General features: G+C 34.9%; 1 protein-coding gene across 1 annotated transcript in view; it reads right to left on the reverse strand.

Moving 5' to 3' along the window:
- The window catches only part of LOC149066212 (cadherin-like and PC-esterase domain-containing protein 1), a 238,295-nt gene that overhangs the window by 148,582 nt on the left and 70,339 nt on the right, over positions 1–19,374 (reverse strand). The gene's annotated exons all lie outside the window — the stretch shown is intronic.

Here is a 19,374-nt window from a genome sequence, read left to right on the forward strand (position 1 = left end):
ACCCACAAATCCAGGCCGAACGTTTTGGACACAGAATGGATTGAAGGAAAATTCACGTCGAAAAGTGATTTGCGTTCGTGCAGCGCCAGTTGTCAACAAAAAAAGTTTACCTCATTTCTTTTCATAGAACAAAAAGACCTTACTTCCTCCTCGTGAGAATGTATTTGTATGCGAAAAAGATATAAATATAATATATATAAAATATATAAATTCTTTCAATTTTTAGGAATTTTGAAACCATGAATTCATGGGACACCATGTGCTTGCAATTGAATATAGTAATAAATACCAAATAAATTCCTTAATCAACATGAATACTTCGCTGTCATTTAAAAATCCAGTTGCGAAATTTTTTTTTTCTATTTCTTTCACTGTCGAATGAACGAGACCGATAAGGATATGCAAATTAACAAGAGGAAGAGAAATACAACACACAACCCCGGAAGTAACAACAAATGACGTCATAAGAGGCAAAAGTTCTTTTAATTCGGGTCCATTCCGTTTCTCAAAATGGCCTATGACCCCCCGCCCCGCCTCCCATATCTTTCTTTTCGGTCTCTCATTTTCAACAAGAACATATGTCGCTTGCGTATGTGTGCGAACGAAATTTAATCCCTTACAGAGAAAAGCTTTTTATTATTTTTTTCCTTCTTACAGGAATAAGACTCCGATTATAGTCTCCAATAAAACACCGAGACTCTTGTTTATACGTCGTTCGGGTAAAATAATCAAAAAAAAAACATCGTGAAAGGCTTGTTTGTAAAATTGTTTCCGAACCGACTTAATGTTTTTCGTAGCGATTATGCAAAATAACATATTTTTCTTTCACGATGGCTTTTTCGGTTATCTTAGGAATTGAAAAATTTAATGATACCCAAAATAAGATAATTTCACCGAAATAATCAGATTATTTTTTCGTTTTGATGTTGAAGATCGAAATATGACCATTATATATAATAGGTAAAATTCTGGTCAAGTACTTTATGATAATTTATGCACCAGGACCAGATGATATCTATCCCAGGGTCCTCAGGGAATGTGCTAATGAAGTGTTGCTGAGGGTATCGACCCAAGAGATTCGAAACTTGCTAACGTTGTTCCAATATTTAAGAAGGGTAGTAGAGAAGCGGTGTCAGATTATCGTCCAGTGAGTTTGATGAGCTCCCTCTCGAAAATTTTGGAAATTATGATCAAAAGGCAGTTTGTGAAGTGGATAGACGAGAATAATGTATTGTCGGATAATCAGCATGGGTTCAGGAAGGGGAAGTCATGTGTAACTAACCTCCTTTGCTTCTATGATCACGTGACTAAGGCTTTGGATAAGAGCAAAAATGTCGACGTTGTTTACCTTGATTTCCAGAAGGCATTCGATCGGGTCCGACATGGCAAACTTTTGAAGCGTTTACACGAGATAATAATTGGGGGCAACTTGCTGAATTGGATAGAATCTTGGTTAAGAGATAGGTCGCAACGAGTTATGGTGAACGGGGAATTCTCTGGTTGGACAGACGTCACAAGTGGAGTTCCTCAAGGAAGTGTCCTTGGCCCCCCATACTTTTTTCACTTTTTATCGATAAACTCGATCAGGGTATCGATGGGATTACCAGCAAATTCGCAGATGATGTGAAGCTAATGGGGGGTAATCGGGAATGGAAGCGATAGGGAGTTGCTCCAGACCAACTTAAACAGGATTGCAGCATGGGCAAATGAATGGAGCATGACGTTTAGCGTTGACAAGTGCATGGTAGCTCACTTTAATTCGAGCAACCCACGGTTCTCTTACGAGTTGAAAGGTGTCGCTATCCCGGATGCAACTAGGGTCACCGATTTGGGAATTCTCACTGACGAGCGGCTTAGGTTTTCTGAACATTGTTCCGCGGTGGTCAAAAAAGCGAGTAGAATGCTTGGTCTCATTTTCAAAAAGGTCTCTTCGCGTTCTCCTAAAGTCATTCTTCCGCTTTTTCGAGGATCAGTTCGTCCTGGACTGGAGTATGCTGTAAGGTTTTGGAGACCATACCTACAGAGGGACATAGAATTGGTTGAAGGGGTGCAGAGAAGAGCTACGCGTGTCCTTGTTGGCACACAGGGCTTGAGTTATGAAGAGAGACTTCATTATTTGAATATGTTTACATTGGATGAACGCAGGTGTCGAGGAGATATGATCGAAGTGTTCAAAATTTTCAATGGGATGGATAGGATGGACCATGAACTTTTAGTACACCGCCAATCGACTGCTTTTACAAGGGGACACCAGTATCGATTGGTAAGGGACAATGCAAAGTTATGGTGTCGCAGGGAATTTTTCTCTAATAGGGTTGTTAATAAATGGAATAGCTTACCCCCGGAGGTAGTAAATTGTAACACAATTGACACGTTTAAGAAGAAATACGATAAACATGTTGGGGTAAATCGAGTAGCTATCCATTCTTAGAATAAGACACCCATAAGTATTCTTTATGGGCATTGTATAATATTTTATCATGTGTATATATTGTTTATAATTTGTGTTAATTGCATTTTTAATTGGGTTGCTGCATTTTTGAAATATATAACATCCATATTTTTATGTGCATCTTTTTATCAGCCACCTCGTTGGGCATTTTGCCTGTTGTGGCGTTGTATTTGTATTTATCCAGCGTCTAAAACATAGTTCCCCAAACTTTTTGTCCCTTTGCCCCCTTCTTCAGAATTTTTTCTCCCAACGCAATCTAACCCATAGGATCCTATGTTATACCCGTAGCTTCTACCACCCCCTGGAACGTTCCATCGCCCCCATGGGGGTGCTAACCCCCACGTTGGGAATCACTAGTCTAAAAGAATATACGTTTACACACACACATTGAAGAAATTATTTGATAAGATTTTATGTATTGTTTCTGGAATACGAAAATTGTTATTTTTATGGAAATTATGTTTACTTAGAATCGTAATATTGTATAATTAAATGAATAGCTATTTTTAAATTAGAACAATTAATGATGACGATTCATTAGCACAATTTACGTGAAGAGAAATGCTGAAGAGGAGGAGTAATTTGTAGACCGGCGGAAAATATATAAATAGGATTAATAATTGGTAAAGCACTGAAAATAAATAAAATAAATAATTTGTAGATGAGCAAAAAAAATAATAATTAGGACATCATTTGTGGACCAGCGAAAAAAGTAAATTGCAAAAATTATTTGGGTGCACACAAGAAATAAATATATAAAATAGCAAGCAGACTGGGCAAAAAATCAATAGAAGAAATTTCTCAGACTAGGGAAGAAATAAATAGGAGGAAATTTGCAGACTAGGAAAGAAATAGGGTAAAATTAGCAAAAATTGGGCAAGAAATAAATATGAAGAAATTTGAAGATTTTGCAAGAAATGAATATGAAGAAATTTGAAGATTTTGCAAGAAATGAATATGAAGAAATTTGAAGATTTTGCAAGAAATGAATATGAAGAAATTTGAAAATTTTGCAAGAAATGAATATGAAGAAATTTGAAGATTTTGCAAGAAATGAATATGAAGAAATTTGAAGATTTTGCAAGAAATGAATATGAAGAAATTTGAAAATTTTGCAAGAAATGAATATGAAGAAATTTGAAGATTTTGCAAGAAATGAATATGAAGAAATTTGAAGATTTTGCAAGAAATGAATGGAAGTTTGCAGACTGGGAAAGAAATAAATAGGAGAAAATTGACAGACTGGGCAAGAATTCAATACGATTACGTTTGCAGACTGTACAAGAAATAGGAGAAAATTGTCAGAGTGGACAAGAAATTGTTAGCAAGGCGTTTGTAGACTGGACAAAAAACGAATGAGTAGCAAAAATAATTCATAGACAAGATAATTAAATAGGAAAACATTTATGGGGAATGACAAAAAAAAAAGACAGTGGAACCTCTCTCGATAACGGGCACCATGGGACTGAAATTTTTGTCCGATGCCGAGAGAGTCCGTAAATATATAGCGTACAGCTCTTTTTCACAGACCTTAAAAGTGTCTGCTGACGGGGAGTGTTCGTTATAAACTTTCCCCAGTATTTTGCAGACTGACAAAAAATGAGTGGGAAAAATAATTTGCAAAAAAATAGGACAAGTAATTTGAGTGAAATAATTTGCAGACTAGGTAAAAAATAAATATATGAAATAATTTACAGAATCATGTATAATAACCGGGTTTATCACATTTACCGTAACATATATAGGTGCCGGTGACATAACTATATACCAAAGCACCCATTCAGAATTTGCGCCAAAAAGGCGCTCATATTAAAATGTGGTAGTTCTTTGTAACGCAAATTGTAATAAATATGAATTGTGCAATTCGTTGTGTTGAATTTTACGCGTTCAGTCGAGTATTTTGTGATGTAGAGTCATCTCTGAGAATTATTGTCTTTTTAAAAACACTCTGGGCCAGCGGCTCTCAACCTTTTTTGACTCGCGGAGCCCTATCCAGTGTATAATTTTTATGGCGGAGCCCTGTTTGACTCGGTCTTTTTTGTACATAATTTTTTTATGGGAGAGAACCCGTAGGCCTCTTTTATTTATTCATCTATCAAATTTACTGATTTATATTATTGTCCTCGAGTCGCCGCGGAGCACCGGTTGAGAACCCCTGCTCTATTACGAACCGCAATTTATTACGTAAATTGAATGATTTTTTAACGGATTTTTAAGAATGTTTTCCAGGAATTTTCATCCACCCTGTATATTAAATAAATTGCCGATTGCCAAAAAAAAAAAAAAAGGAAAAAATTTGCAAAACCAGCAAAATCTTCATAAATGGGGAAAATAATTTGCAGACCGGTGAAAAATAAATAGGAAAATAATTTTCTATTATATATGCAAGAAAAAAAAATCAGTGAGAAAAAAATTGCGCACCGGCGAAAAATATATAAGTAAATGAGAAAATAGATATATGTGGACCAGCAAAAGAAATACATGGGGGAGAAACAATTTGTGCCCGGGAAAAAAAATTAGTACTGTAAATAAGAAAAGTTATCTTAGAACCCGCAAAAAATATATATCTGAGAAACAGTTAGCGGAACGGCAAAAAAAATAAAATAAAATAGGAGAAACAGCGGAACGGCAAAAAATGATGAAATAGGAGAAACAGTGGAACGGCAAAAAATGATGAAATAGGAGAAACAGCGGAACGGCAAAAAATGATGAAATAGGAGAAACAGTGGAACGGCAAAAAATGATGAAATAGGAGAAACAGCGGAACGGCAAAAAATGATGAAATAGGAGAGACAGCGGTGCGGCGAAAAATAATGAAATAGGAGAAACAGCGGAACGGCAAAAAATAATTAAATAGGAGAGAGAACGGTACGGCAAAAAATGATGAAATAGGAGGAACAACGGAACGGCAAAAAATGATGAAATAGGAGAAACAGCGGAACGGCAAAAAATGATGAAATAGGAGAAACAGCGGAACGGCAAAAAATGATGAAATAGGAGAAACAGCGGAACGGCAAAAAATGATGAAATAGGAGAAACAGCGGAACGGCAAAAAATAATTAAATAGGAGAGAGAACGGTACGGCAAAAAATGATGAAATAGGAGGAACAACGGAACGGCAAAAAATGATGAAATAGGAGAAACAGCGGAATGGCAAAAAATGATGAAATAGGAGAAACAGCGGAACGGCAAAAAATGATGAAATAGGAGAAACAGCGGAACGGCAAAAAATGATGAAATAGGAGAAACAGTGATACCGCAAAAAATAATGAAATAGGAGAAACAGCGGAACGGCAAAAAATAATGAAATAGGAAAATAGGAGAAACTGCGGAACGGAAAAAATAAACAAAACTTGTGCGACCAGCAAAAAAAAAAAAATTTCGGGAAATAATATTCGGACCACCCAGCGAGGGAATAAATAATTGAGACATTATTTCCTCAATTATTATTAATTATGAGACATAATTTCAGTGCAAACACATAAAAAACAGATAAAATAATTTGCACACGAAAAAAAATTAACAAGTAGGAAAAATTTAGTACTTTAAAGTACCATCAGCGGATCAAGTGAAAAGTTTCCCCACGAATTCTGAATCACCCTTAACTCAAAGCATGTGTACAGTACTATGAAAAATTTTACTTCACCCTAAAAAAATTTGAAATTTATAAATCATTTAGGCCTAACTGTACTGTTGACAGTACCGCTGTAGCCTACCACCGTTTTTTCTCCCATCAAAAACCTCTCGCACAAAAAGAAGCAATTTCCTATTTAATTAAAAGAAATTGCTTCATTAAAAAAAATGCAAATTAGAAATCTGCGATTTCGATTAGATATGATAACGAAGCCGAGAGGTAAAAAATGTATGTGTTATCTGGAGTTATAAATAGATTTCAAAGGATATTTTTCCCCCCATTTTTGTCCAGGACGAAAAACGCCGGAAGGAAAATACAGATTTCCTTTTTCCGAGGTCATTTCCTGAAACAACCTTTTCGCTCTCTTGCTCTTTATTTTTTACTTTTTCCAGGACTGGAACTGGAGAAAGAAAAAAATTTTAAAAGCACCTCCTCCGCCCGATCGTCGCCAGCAAGAGCCAGGATCGTTGTTTCTGTCTTTCTCCGGTATCTTTTCCAGGGTCGTTGCTCCAAGATTTTTTGGATCCAGATGTGGTTGGGAGCTTTCATTACTATCAGATGCGATCTTGTGATCTACTTAGATCTGGATTAGGATCATTTTTCACAGCTAACATTTATTAGACATCTTATTCAAGAACACTTGAAATGTTTCTCAATTTCTTTATATACAGGGGTGCACAACTTTTCCAGTAAACGGGCTAGATATTCGGCATTTCTTCCTCTCGCGGGCCAGAAACTTGTATAGATAAAGTGGGCATATGATCTGCATTATACGGGAGATTTTGGACGTCCCAACTGTTTTAGGAAATGTCCCGTTTTCTCCCTTCTTTTCAAAGAGGCGCACTTGAATTTTTGAAATCAGGAATCAAGATCACTTTCATAATATATATTATAATAATTATGACTAATATTTTTATATGAATACATCAATTACAATAATCTCCCATATTTGTCTCAAACATCTACACTGTTTTATAAAAAGTTATTTGAATTAAATTTTCACCCATTGCAAGTTGCAGTAGTGCTCTATTTTCTGCCCTTTGCAATTTTTCACAAATTTTAGCGATGGTGGTTAACCTTACTTCGAAATTTTTTTGTCCGTAATTGGTAACTTCATTTGGCTATGCGCGGAACTTTATTCGACACTTTGCAATACTTTCACTTACTAATATATTTTTGGAGCTTTAATTTGCAACACTTGCATTTAATAGCTTTTCCAACACCATTTGGAATGCAAATACAATAGACGCCAATTACTAGAATCATGGATAATTTTATCATTTGGGTATTGTTATCACTTCCTCTAAGTACGGGACGCACCAATATCATAACATGGAGAAAAAATTCGTTATTATCAAGATTTTGGTTAAAATGATCTTTTTTTCCCCTTCGAAAGTTTTCTTTTCTCTTATGTTGAAGCTAAGGTTAAACCAGACCAATTTTTTCCCTATAAGTTATCGTTATCAATCTGCAAGAATATGTAGGTGATCAGAAGGCTCCCTTATAGACAAATATTTCCGTACGCTGTTCATAATGTCCTAATCGGACCGCTATGATCATTCATGTACGTATAGCGTTTCTTTTGCAATGGTTTTCCAATCATGAAGGCATGTTGTAAGGTTAAAAAAAAGTCCCTTTCTTCAGTTTTCCGTTCATGGTCACTTTTTTCAGCTTACCACATTTCCTGTTCCTCAGCCGAGTGACACTTTCACACGGGAACCTGCAAGAATATGTAGGTGATCAGAAGGCTCCCTTATAGACAAATATTTCCGTACGCTGTTCATAATGTCCTAATCGGACCGCTATGATCATTCATGTACGTATAGCGTTTCTTTTGCAATGGTTTTCCAATCATGAAGGCATGTTGTAAGGTTAAAAAAAAGTCCCTTTCTTCAGTTTTCCGTTCATGGTCACTTTTTTCAGCTTACCACATTTCCTGTTCCTCAGCCGAGTGACACTTTCACACGGGAACCTGCAAGAATATGTAGGTGATCAGAAGGCTCCCTTATAGACAAATATTTCCGTACGCTGTTCATAATGTCCTAATCGGACCGCTATGATCATTCATGTACGTATAGCGTTTCTTTTGCAATGGTTTTCCAATCATGAAGGCATGTTGTAAGGTTAAAAAAAAGTCCCTTTCTTCAGTTTTCCGTTCATGGTCACTTTTTTCAGCTTACCACATTTCCTGTTCCTCAGCCGAGTGACACTTTCACACGGGAACCTATAGAGAACGTACCGTATACTAGGAAAAGTACCTTAATTCATAATACACATTACACAGTTCCATTCTAATCCTTGCAGTTTCGGAATGAAAGAAGAATGTTGACTTGAGCGGGGAAAAATGTTTTAGAAAAAATTGGAAAAAAAAAATGCATGTTTTAACATTTTGAAACCTGTTACGTGGAAAACTGGGTTGTTCCATTTAGTCAAACGGGGTATATGGTTGTCGTACTTATAACTGGGAACCAGTGCAGATTGTTCATTGAAGGTTGGAGAGACCAAATCCTTACCAAGACCAGCGGGATTTGTTGCCATTCATGATAAATATAGAATTTCCCCTGCAATGAATCCTTAAGCTTCGCTATCCTTATAATAAACCATTAAGCTCTCTTACAGTAAAATTGTGCATAAACTCATAGCAATATCACACATGAAAGGATGAAGTCACTCTCCGCTACACATACGACGGTCTTTAAACAACTGGCTGTTGCGAAGATGAATTTTGGAAAGAGAAAATTCAAAGTCGTCATCTGGTGGCAGCGTCAGCAGTTGTGAACTTTTCCTGAGTCAGGTCAGGCCGTCCATGTACGGTTCCTTTCAGGGCACACGAACTCCAAAGATTGAGAGATTCGTTGCCTTTGTAGTCTAGTGCGTTCACCCGGAAAGTGAAAGGGCGTGGGTTCGATTCCTCGCAAAGGCATATGAATTTTCTCATTCCGAAATTCATCTTCACAACAGCCAGTTGTTAAAGACCTTCGTTCGTAAATATTACACATGGCAGCCTATATCTCCATTCGCAGTTAAAAGAACAACAACGGGGGGCTATGATGAACATAATCACATTACGAGTATGTTGAATGACCCGAGTGAAAAATACAAGACCAAGCACAGCTGTTAAGTTACATCAACAAACGATTGAATTGGGTTCGTATGAGCCAAATAAATCAACAGCACGTTCCAGTTGAAAATAAAGCTTCTTTAAACTCGTCAATGACGCCATATAATTCCCGTGTTTACGTTCCACTGACGTCACTAACACGCATTTACATGCTCACAATCAGCTGCTGACAATCGCCTGTACCAATTATAACGAGTAATTGGAGTCTTCACAAGTGTCATATTTAGTGTCATAAAGAGGATTAAGTTCAGTACCCAAAGACGTTATAATTGGTGCGAACATCTGTTTAATATTGATATTATTTCTTTGAGATGTTTTATATGCGTCATTATTATATAATAAATTATTATAAAAATGATCTTATTAAATGCTCATTCTCTTGGTGGACATTCGTTATTCAGTGATGGTTCCAATGACAAGCATGCTAATGAGAATTTACGAATAATTGCAATTTGGCATTCCACCTTGGAACGCTTATAACTTAGATGAGGGTAGAAAAAAGCACATGAGCGGAATTCTCGTGCTCATGTGGTCTAAGAAAAGAACACCCATCTAGTTTTTTTGTTTTTCCAGTGGTAAACGACGATCCCAACTTCGTGGCATTCCTCTGGTACCTAAACTATAAAGCCGCCCATTTTTTTTTTGTCGGAAATCTATCAGGAAATAAGTGAATTTAAATAAAATTGTTCACAGAATAAGTTAAAAATGTCGTATTTCAACGTATGTAAGAAAACTCCCGATTTTTCGGGCTCAAAATTTGGAAAAAAGTTGAAACATAATATGTGCTGCCAAACTGGGTTAATTAGAAGTTTAAAGTCGCTGGATAAATGTCCGAATTATCCAAGATTCAAATTATCGAATTAATCTATCCTGGCTTTGTAAAATGACTACAAATCATGTTACAAAATTTATTAAAAAGTTTAATAATTTATAATTATAATAATTGATCTTAGCTGAAAAAAACTAATTAAATAAGAAGTTTTAACATTAAATTAGATATAAAACTCAAGGGAAGTTCGTAAAAATTCGAATTAACCAAGTTCTACTGTATAAGATACCCCCCTCCTATTTTTTATTCGAAATTTAACATACACAATCCTACATCGTTCCACTGTTCTGAAATTACCATCTTTGCAGAATTTCCTTACCATGCTCAAAGCCTAATTTAAGTAAACAGTTCATGATCATCCGTTACGAAACCGTTTTTCAAATTTTGCATATCATTATTTATGCTATCGAGGGAATATACTTTCATTAATGTATCAAAATCTGAACTTTCCGATATTTTCTTTACTCTTAACAACGACGAAAAGATTAAACCTTGGTCTATACGCGAAAAAAAGCATAATTGGTATTGAGTGGTACACATTCTCGATGCACTCCAGCTAAACAATGTTAAAATGAGCATTAAAGTATCAAATAAAGTTTAAAAAGAACATAATTTTCATATTTTTATTGGTCTTTATAGATTTTTTTTTCAACAACTTGGTCGAGAAAAGCGAAAATTCTAGCTTCTTGATGAAATTTTCGAAACTAAATTTGCTCATACAGAAAAATCATGATTTTTTCCCTCTAACTTCGAATTATCAAAAAAATTCGAAAAAAAAATCTAATTAAATTAGAAATTTTAACATTAAATTAGATAGAAAATTCAAGGCTAGCTCGTAAAAATTCGAATTAACCAAGTTCTACTGTAAAAGAAACCCCCCTCTTATTTTTATGTCGAAATTTCTGGCAAAAACGGATTCCCTATACACGCCAAAATACGGTATGCCATAACAGATGAAATACTAAAATTACCCATTAATAACTGTATACAGGGCGATTCCATAATTTCCCTTGGACCACTTTACTGAAGAACTTAGAGGAATACTACCAATTAAATAACTATGCAAATAACGTGAAGACCTCAGATACGTCATTCTTGTTGCAAGAGGGGTTGTATAGTTATTAAAATAAATAAAAAAATAAATTTTTATACGGGCGCCTTGTCCTCCAAAACTCATTAGAAACTTGTTGCCCAACAGAAAGAATTCCCCGTTTTCAAGTGCTATATTCGAATTGAAAAATCTGCAAAAATAATTTGGGAGCAGCATAAACGGGGAGAAAGAAGTGTTGTTTGTTAGTTGTCCAATCTCCTGAAAGTTCAGCTTTACGTGCTGCCCTCTGATGAAAGCATATAAAGTTCAAATTCACCATATATTCTAACTCAAAACATACACAATCCTTTAAGTTAGGCCTTGACTGAAATTATAAGAAAAACGAATTCTACAGTTGAGAAAAACCATCCCGTTTATGCAGGGTCTGGGAAGGATAATGAAAAACATTTGTTAAAAAATATCAGGAGAAACAATCGTGAAAAATATTAACACTAAATCTATACAGATTTCACTAAAAATATGTATATCTTCGACTACTTCATATCCAGTTGAAAAATTACTATCAATAAAATTCCATAATTAAGAAACTACGTTCCGTAATTAGATATCACAGTTACGGAACCAAATAACACAAGAAGAAAAATTACAAGAAATGATTTATCTTCACTAATTTTTTTTTTTCTTTAGAAAAATATATACTTGCAATTATAATTCCCCGGAAACTTTTTCTTTATTAATTATTCTTTGAAAATTAATTAGCTCTTCTAGTGAACGTTTTTTCGACGTTGTTTTCTTTTTAAATTAATTAGTGTTCGCAAGATCAGCTTAAGAAAATTTTAATTCTTTTTGTAATTGGAAGAGGGAGAAAGAGGAAAAACAGCTTATTATTTATCTTCTTGATTATTTTCTTCCTGAATATGATGTTTAAATTCTGCTTCGAGGCTTCAATAAAATTTACAAGAATTTTTGTCCATAACTCTCTATACTTCAAAGTATTCTATATGGAGTAATCGAAGCGTAAAGCTTATTGACTAGAATAAATAATCGAATAAACATCATACAGCTTGCGGCGAATCATTCTATGAAAGACTTAACGCATCGATTATAATCGAAGATCCCCAAGTGAAAAGTTCACCCTGAAAGTTTATTATTTCATTTCTTTTTTAAAGCTCCATTCTCTTTGATTTCTAGAAACTTCTATGAAATGATTTCGATAATATGTTTTCCGTGATTTTATGTTAGAAAAGGGTTCCTTTACTGCTAAAAAACAATTTTTTCTCTATTGATTGTTTTGATGTCGGGCTTCACGTTTATCCTACGTAGATAAATATTTGAACATATAATTTATTTATCCAGAGATAATTAGAATTTTCTATCGTGGGGGTAACTGGGATTGAAAGAAAGCGAAATTGAAATCTAGCTATTTTGTACAGTTTTCTATAAAATGGGGGGAAAAAAACTTACAGCATAATGGAATTCTTGTTTTGTTGGAAATCTATAAGAAAATGAACTTTTACTTTCAATGATGTACATAATTTACGGACGCCTATACAACAATCCTCCCACGTACTTATGGAGAAAGATGTGATTGTATACGACGCCCTACAATCAGAGAAAACGGAAATTTTTTTGCACACGTTGATGTTTGTTATACAAATACAAATACAAATACAACGCCACAACAGGCAAATTGCCCAACGAGGCGGCTGACTTAAGAACATCATGGATCCCCGAGCCCCTACCTACTACTGCTACACCACACATGCACCCCCCCCCGCGGAACCCCCCAACGAACCCCCAACGAATCGGTACATGCGGGAACGTGCGTGTACGTGTAGTGCAACCTGACGTAAAGTTTGTGTCTGTGTAATGCTTGTTATGTGTAGTGCTGTCATCTGCCCCCAGTTTTTCTAACTATGAGTGAAGTGTTATGGTTGAATGATTTACCGTTGTAGGACTGTTGCTCTCTGTGGCGAGACTTTTTAACGGGGAGATCGGCTCGCATTTGCGCCTTGAAGTTGGGAACCACAGAAAACCAACTTCAGCCGACCACCACTGTGGGGTTCGAACCCGGATCCTCGCATCACGAGTCCGGCACTATAACCATTCGACCACCACAGCGGCAAAAATAATCCATCGCTAGTCCATCTGTTAGTAAGATATGATTTGAAAACTTACGTGACAAACACCGAATTCCTTCATCTTGAAGTTTAGTTACAAGAATACTATGAGATTTACGCTGTCAAAAGTTTTGCTGATGTTGAAAAATAATGATGCAACTTTACAATTATTATTATTATCTCTGCTCATATTTGACAGAAAATTATCAAGAGTGTCTTCTGTACTTTCCGCATTTCTTTCCTGAATCTAAACTCATTCTCACAATAAAAAGTAACCAATCTTAACGAGTCGGGGAGCCCGAATTTACAAAAATGATTTAAGTGTCCTAAAAAAATGTGATAACTGCAAGAATGTACAAAAACGATAAAAAAATACCAAAACAAAAATATGAGCAGACTTAAAGAAAATAAAAGCAATAATTTCATTAAAATTATAGCATTTTTAAAATTGCAATGTTCTTTAATGTTTTTCATTGTCAAAAATGTTAATTCAGAACGAATCTAAATGCCACTTTTTTAGACATTTTAGAACCAATTAAAATTCAAAAATATTTGTTCATTAATTTCTGAGGTAAAAAATTTTCGAAAACTAAATTAACCCATTATAACGCCGGTTGGTAAGAAAACTTGCCATTCTAAATTTTAAGTTTTTTTCCTTTGCCAATAAATGATGGAAGTGGTTCCACTCATTATTTTTTGTTTTTAAAAAAATCAGTCGTCGTTAATGGGTTGATTCAAGATCTAAGGAAAATTCTGGAAAAATACAAGACCCCAACAAACAAAATGCCCAATGAGTTGGCCGAGAAAAAGATGCCCATAACAAATATGGACGTCGTGTATTTTTAAAATACAGTAACTCAATTGAAAACGCAATTATAAAAACTATATATACATGATTAAATATTTTTATAGACATTGTATTATATATCTAGTTGTCTTATTCTAAGTATGAATAGAGTCTCGATTTACCCCAACATGTTTATCGCATTTCTTTTCAAACGTGCCAACTGTTAGAATTTACTACCCCCGAGGGTAAGCTATTCCATTTATTAACAACCCTTTTATTAGAGAAAACTTCCCTGCGACACTACAACCTAAAATATCCCCTTCTCAATCGATACTACTATTTCTACTCAACACACATGCACCTCGTCCATATTTCCATTACGGAATTTCTAACGAATTGGTACATGTTGGAATGTGCGTATGTGTAGTGAACCTGATGTGAAGTTTGTGTCTGTGTAATGCTTGTTGTGTAGTGCTTCCATCTGCCATCAATTTTTCTAACCATGAGTGAAGTGTAATCATTATTGTAGGCCTGCTGCTCTCTGCGGCGAGACTTTTCAACGGGGAGATCAATTCGCATTACTGGTGTGTGTCCCCCCACCCCTTGTCAAAGCAATCTATTGTCGGCGTATTAATAGTTCATTGTCCATCCTATCCATCCCGTTCAAAATTTTAAACGCTTCGATCATGTCCTCCGTTCTACAATGTAAACATGTTCAAAAAAATGAAATCCCTTTTTATAACTCAAGCCCCGTGTCCCAACAAGGGCACGCGTAGCTCTTCTCGGAATTCCTACAACCAATTCCATAATAAAAACAGTGGTTTTAAAATTATAGAGAATTCTAGAAAACATTTTTAAATCGGTAATTTCAGAACTACTTTTTTATTTGATAACTTATTTTTGCAAAATAATTTCGATATGTTTTTCCCCGATTTTACTTAGAAAAGGATTTTCTTTATTTTTAAAACAAAATTTCTTTTTACTGATTGTTTCGATGTCGACCTTTCAATTCGTCCTACGTAGATAAATATTTAAATACAAAATTTATTTATCCAAAAATTTATATCGTGTGGGTGACTGGGATCCAAAGAAAGTGAAATTGAAATGTCTAGCTATTTTCTGAAGTTGTTTATAAAAAATATAAAAGCTTAGAAATGTCTGAAATTCTCATTTTGATGGAAATCTATAGAAAATGAACTTTCAGTGATATACAGGGTGATTATAAAAAAACTATCCCGATATATGGGCCCCTAACTATCGTACCATTCACGGAAACTGAATGAAATTTTGGCATAAGGTATTTTGATGTATGCGCTCAAGAATGATATGGAAAACAACAGTGTCACTCTAACAGTTACGGTTACAGTGAGAAAATTTCGAAAATATCAAATGGCAACACCAAGTTTTTTGTATTGGAATGTGATCTCCATTGTGAAAAACCCTAAATAGCGTTCGAACGGCAACTGTAGCATGAAAATCACCGGCGGTAGATAGGCTAAAAGTGAGGACAACCAATAAGGACAGAGAAGCAGCATAAAATAAAGCATTTTATTGTGTTTTCCACATGACCTTGTGGAGGACTAATCAGGCTGGGATCTCAGCCGAAGAAACGGTGTGACGAATGAAACGAACATTAATTAATGCTCTGGTGCACGGCAAAGTCCTTTTTCCTTGCCTAGGTCCGGGGATTTTCGTGCTACAGGTGCCATTCCAACGCTATTTAGTGTTTTTCAGTATGGAGATCGCATTCCAATACAAAAAACTTGGTGTCGCCATTTGATATTTTCGAAATTTTCTCACTGTAACCGTAACTGTTAGAGTGACACTGTTGTTTTCCATATCATTCTTGAGCGCATACCTCAAAATACCTTATGCCAAAATTTCATTCAGTTTCTGTGAATGGTATGATAGTTAGGGGCCCATATGTCGGGATAGTTTTTTTATAATCACCCCGTATATATACATGATTAACGGACTCTTTGTGCCTACCTATAAAATAGGGAATATTCCCACATATGGAGAAAAACGTGATCGGATACGAAAAATTAACAAAAATAAAGTAGGTGTAGCGCCATGCCCCCCCCCCCCCCACCACAAAAACAATTACACAATATATGAAAATTCTGAAAATACGGAAGCCAAAATATAAGCACGGTTAATAAAAAAACAAAGTAATAATTTCAGAACACGTGAAAATTCAGAAAAAAATTAAAACTAATTTTGGAACTAAAGTTTGAAAAATATTTTGTCAAATTTCTGAAATAAAACAAAATTGAAAAAAATTCAAATGTTTCAGTGAAAAAATTCAGTGAAAATTCTGAAAAAAAACATAAAAGTGCAGTAATTTTAGAACTAAGGAGAATTCTGAGAATAAAAACCGCGTTTTATACGGGCAGAAAATTCTGAAGAAAAAGTTAAATCGGTAATTTCATAACTATTTAAAAAAAATAATAATTGAATTCCGAAACCAATAAGCATTCCAAAAAAAAAAAATAAATAAAAGCAATTTCTGAACCGATTACAAATGAAAATTCCGAAAAATCAAACGTAATAATCTCGGAACAAATGTAAATTCCAGAAAAAGTAATAATTTCAAAACTAGTAGAAATTCCGTGGAAACGGAATCAGTAATTTCAGAAATAAATTAAAATTCCGAAAAAAATAATAATAGCAATAATTTTATAACAAATGGAAATTTCGAACAAAATAAAAGCAGTAATTTCAGAAATAATAACAATTTCGAAAAATTAATAACAGGAATTTCAGAACTTGGGCAAAATTCCCAAAAAAATTGGTAATCGCAGAACTAATGAAAACAAAAGGATTAATCTCAGGACTGATGGAAATTCCGAAAAAAATTAAAAACTAATTTCAGAACTATAGAACTTACCAAAAAAAAGAAAAAAATTCTAATCAGGGGCCGTTCAAGTATTACGTCATCATCAATGGGGGGGGGAAGGGGGTTCCTGATTTGCTGACTTTTGATGACAAGGGGGGGGGAGGTGGGTTTGGATAATGCTTACGTCATCCTTTATGGAAATATGAGTTAGGATTCAGAGGGGCAGAACTGATGACGAAATTTTGCTGACAAGGGGGGGGGGGTGTCAGGGTTTTGCTGACTTTTGAAAGACTGGGGTTGGGGGAGGGCACGGTCATTATTGCTGGGGAAGGGCGCGATGTCAATTCATATATACACACATACATTAGATCAGTCGACTCCACCTTGGACGCCTCCCCCTACGGGAGTGGGGGCCAATGGATGATTAATCCTAGAATTATACTTCCAGTTAGAAAAAGTTTCTAAGTAACGTGTAGTGTTCAGATTTGTTATTAAGGGGCCGTTCAAGTATTACGTCATCATCGATGGGGAGAGGGAGGGGTTTCCGATTTGCTGACTTTTGATGACAAGGGGGGAGGGGGGTTTGGATAATGCTTACGTAATCAACCACCCCTTATGAAAATATGAGTTAGGATTCAGAGGGGCAGAGCTGATGACGAAATTTTGCTGACAAGGGGGGGGGGGTCAGCGTTTTGCTGACGGGGGGGGGCAGTCAAAATGGCTAAAAATTTGCTTACGTAATACTTGAACGGCATGAAAATTCTTGAAATCAGTTATTTCAAAAGTAATAAAAATTCCAAAAAAAAAAAACTTAGGACCAATGGAAATTCCGTGAAAATAATAAATTTCACAACTATTGAACATTCTGAAGAAAAAAAAATGAAATCAGTAATTTCAGTATTGAAGAAAATTCTGAAAAAGAATTCAGAATTTTCAATCTTCAGTTCTGAAGTTACTGCTATTTTTTTTTTGGAACTTCGGTAGTAAAAAGTTTTAAAACAAGCTCGGTATTTTCAGAACTAATGGGAATTGCGAAAAAAAAGAAAAGCAGTAATGTCGAAACTAATGAAAATTCCAAAAAATGAAATCAGTGAGTCCAGAACTTAAGATAATTCCGAAAAAATGAAATCAATAATTTCAATTAAAATTGCAAGAAATAACAAAAATAAAATCAGTAATTTCAAAACTAATAAAAATTCCAAAAAGAAGAAATCATTGGTTTAAAAACTACTAAAAATTCCAAAAAGAAGAAATCAGTGATTTAAAAACTAATGAAAATTCGAAAAGAATAAAATCAGTGCAGTTTCAAAACTAATAAAAATTCATAACTATTGATAGTACAGAATGAATGGAACTCAACTATATCTAAGACGGCTCCCAATATTGTATGGAGAGATAAACGCCGGCCATAAAACCCTCAATTTTCTTTGGTATAAGCCAGGAACATAAAATTTGAAAAAGAAAAAACCTTGTACCAATCCCTAAAATTTAAAATAATTTTACCAAAATGAACAACCATATCAAGCTCCAGTGCCGTTCCTGCAACGGTATTTAATAACACTTTGACTTAGTTTAAGTTCGGATGCAATGGAATATCTTTTTGGAGCTACTTAAACACTAGAGAGCGTCCTCATCTAGGATATGGAAACTGGTTTCGCGGATTGTGTGTAAGTGGCTTAAGATGTCGTCGTGGCACTTATGAATACGTAAAGTGCTGAAACAGCAAGAAATGAGAAAAGTCTTTTCTTCCACTTCGCGCATTAAAGGATGAAGTCCAAAATAGGAGTTCGTCTTAAATAAGAGGAATTGACCACTTTTCTCTCTCACTCAAGGACACTTATGTAAAAACATGGGTTTTAAATAACGTGCGTAAGACGGCGGGGAATTCTATCTTGAATAGAAAGCAAGTCTTAAATGCATTCTTTAGGCAACTCCATCCCCGAATTTCCACGTAACAAAAGATTTGGGATTTTTCACTCTCAATGTTAGATTTAAGCACGTGGAAACCGAAGTACGAAAAAGCGTTCATTTATAGTTACTTCCGAGAGAAATTAGATTATTTATTATAGAGAATAATTATTTTAATAATTGATATTATTGCATGGTTGCCAACCCTGGAAAATGGAAGTTCAGGGGAGATTTTCATGTGGATACTAACTCTGTATAAAAACATTTAAGGAATTTTTGTTTTGACACTAATATCTCAAAATCAAAATAATAACCAAAAATTCGGATCGTGATCTATAAAACTGCATTAAAAGACATTCTAAAAAAAGGAAATGCAAAAAATTAGCACCGAATGAAGGAAAAGAGACTATATATAGTTACATTTTACCAAAACATTATTTTATTAGCCAAAAATACAAATTCAGATTTTAATTAATTCATACCATTAGCCAGCCGTTCAAAAGAAAACGAAGAAACTAGACATTGTTCCAGCCATCGCCAATCATCCCATGAATTCGTAAATGGTTTAAAAATTCATAAAAATTGAAGGAATTGTTGTTTTTTGAATGTGGTTTGCGAGAAATTATTCTTACG

The sequence above is a fragment of the Pholcus phalangioides genome, unplaced genomic scaffold (genome assembly GCF_987345545.1).
Source record: "Pholcus phalangioides strain wild (caught in Gottingen) unplaced genomic scaffold, Ppha-v1.0 ptg000032l_1, whole genome shotgun sequence".
NCBI classification, from domain to species: Eukaryota; Metazoa; Arthropoda; class Arachnida; order Araneae; family Pholcidae; genus Pholcus; species Pholcus phalangioides.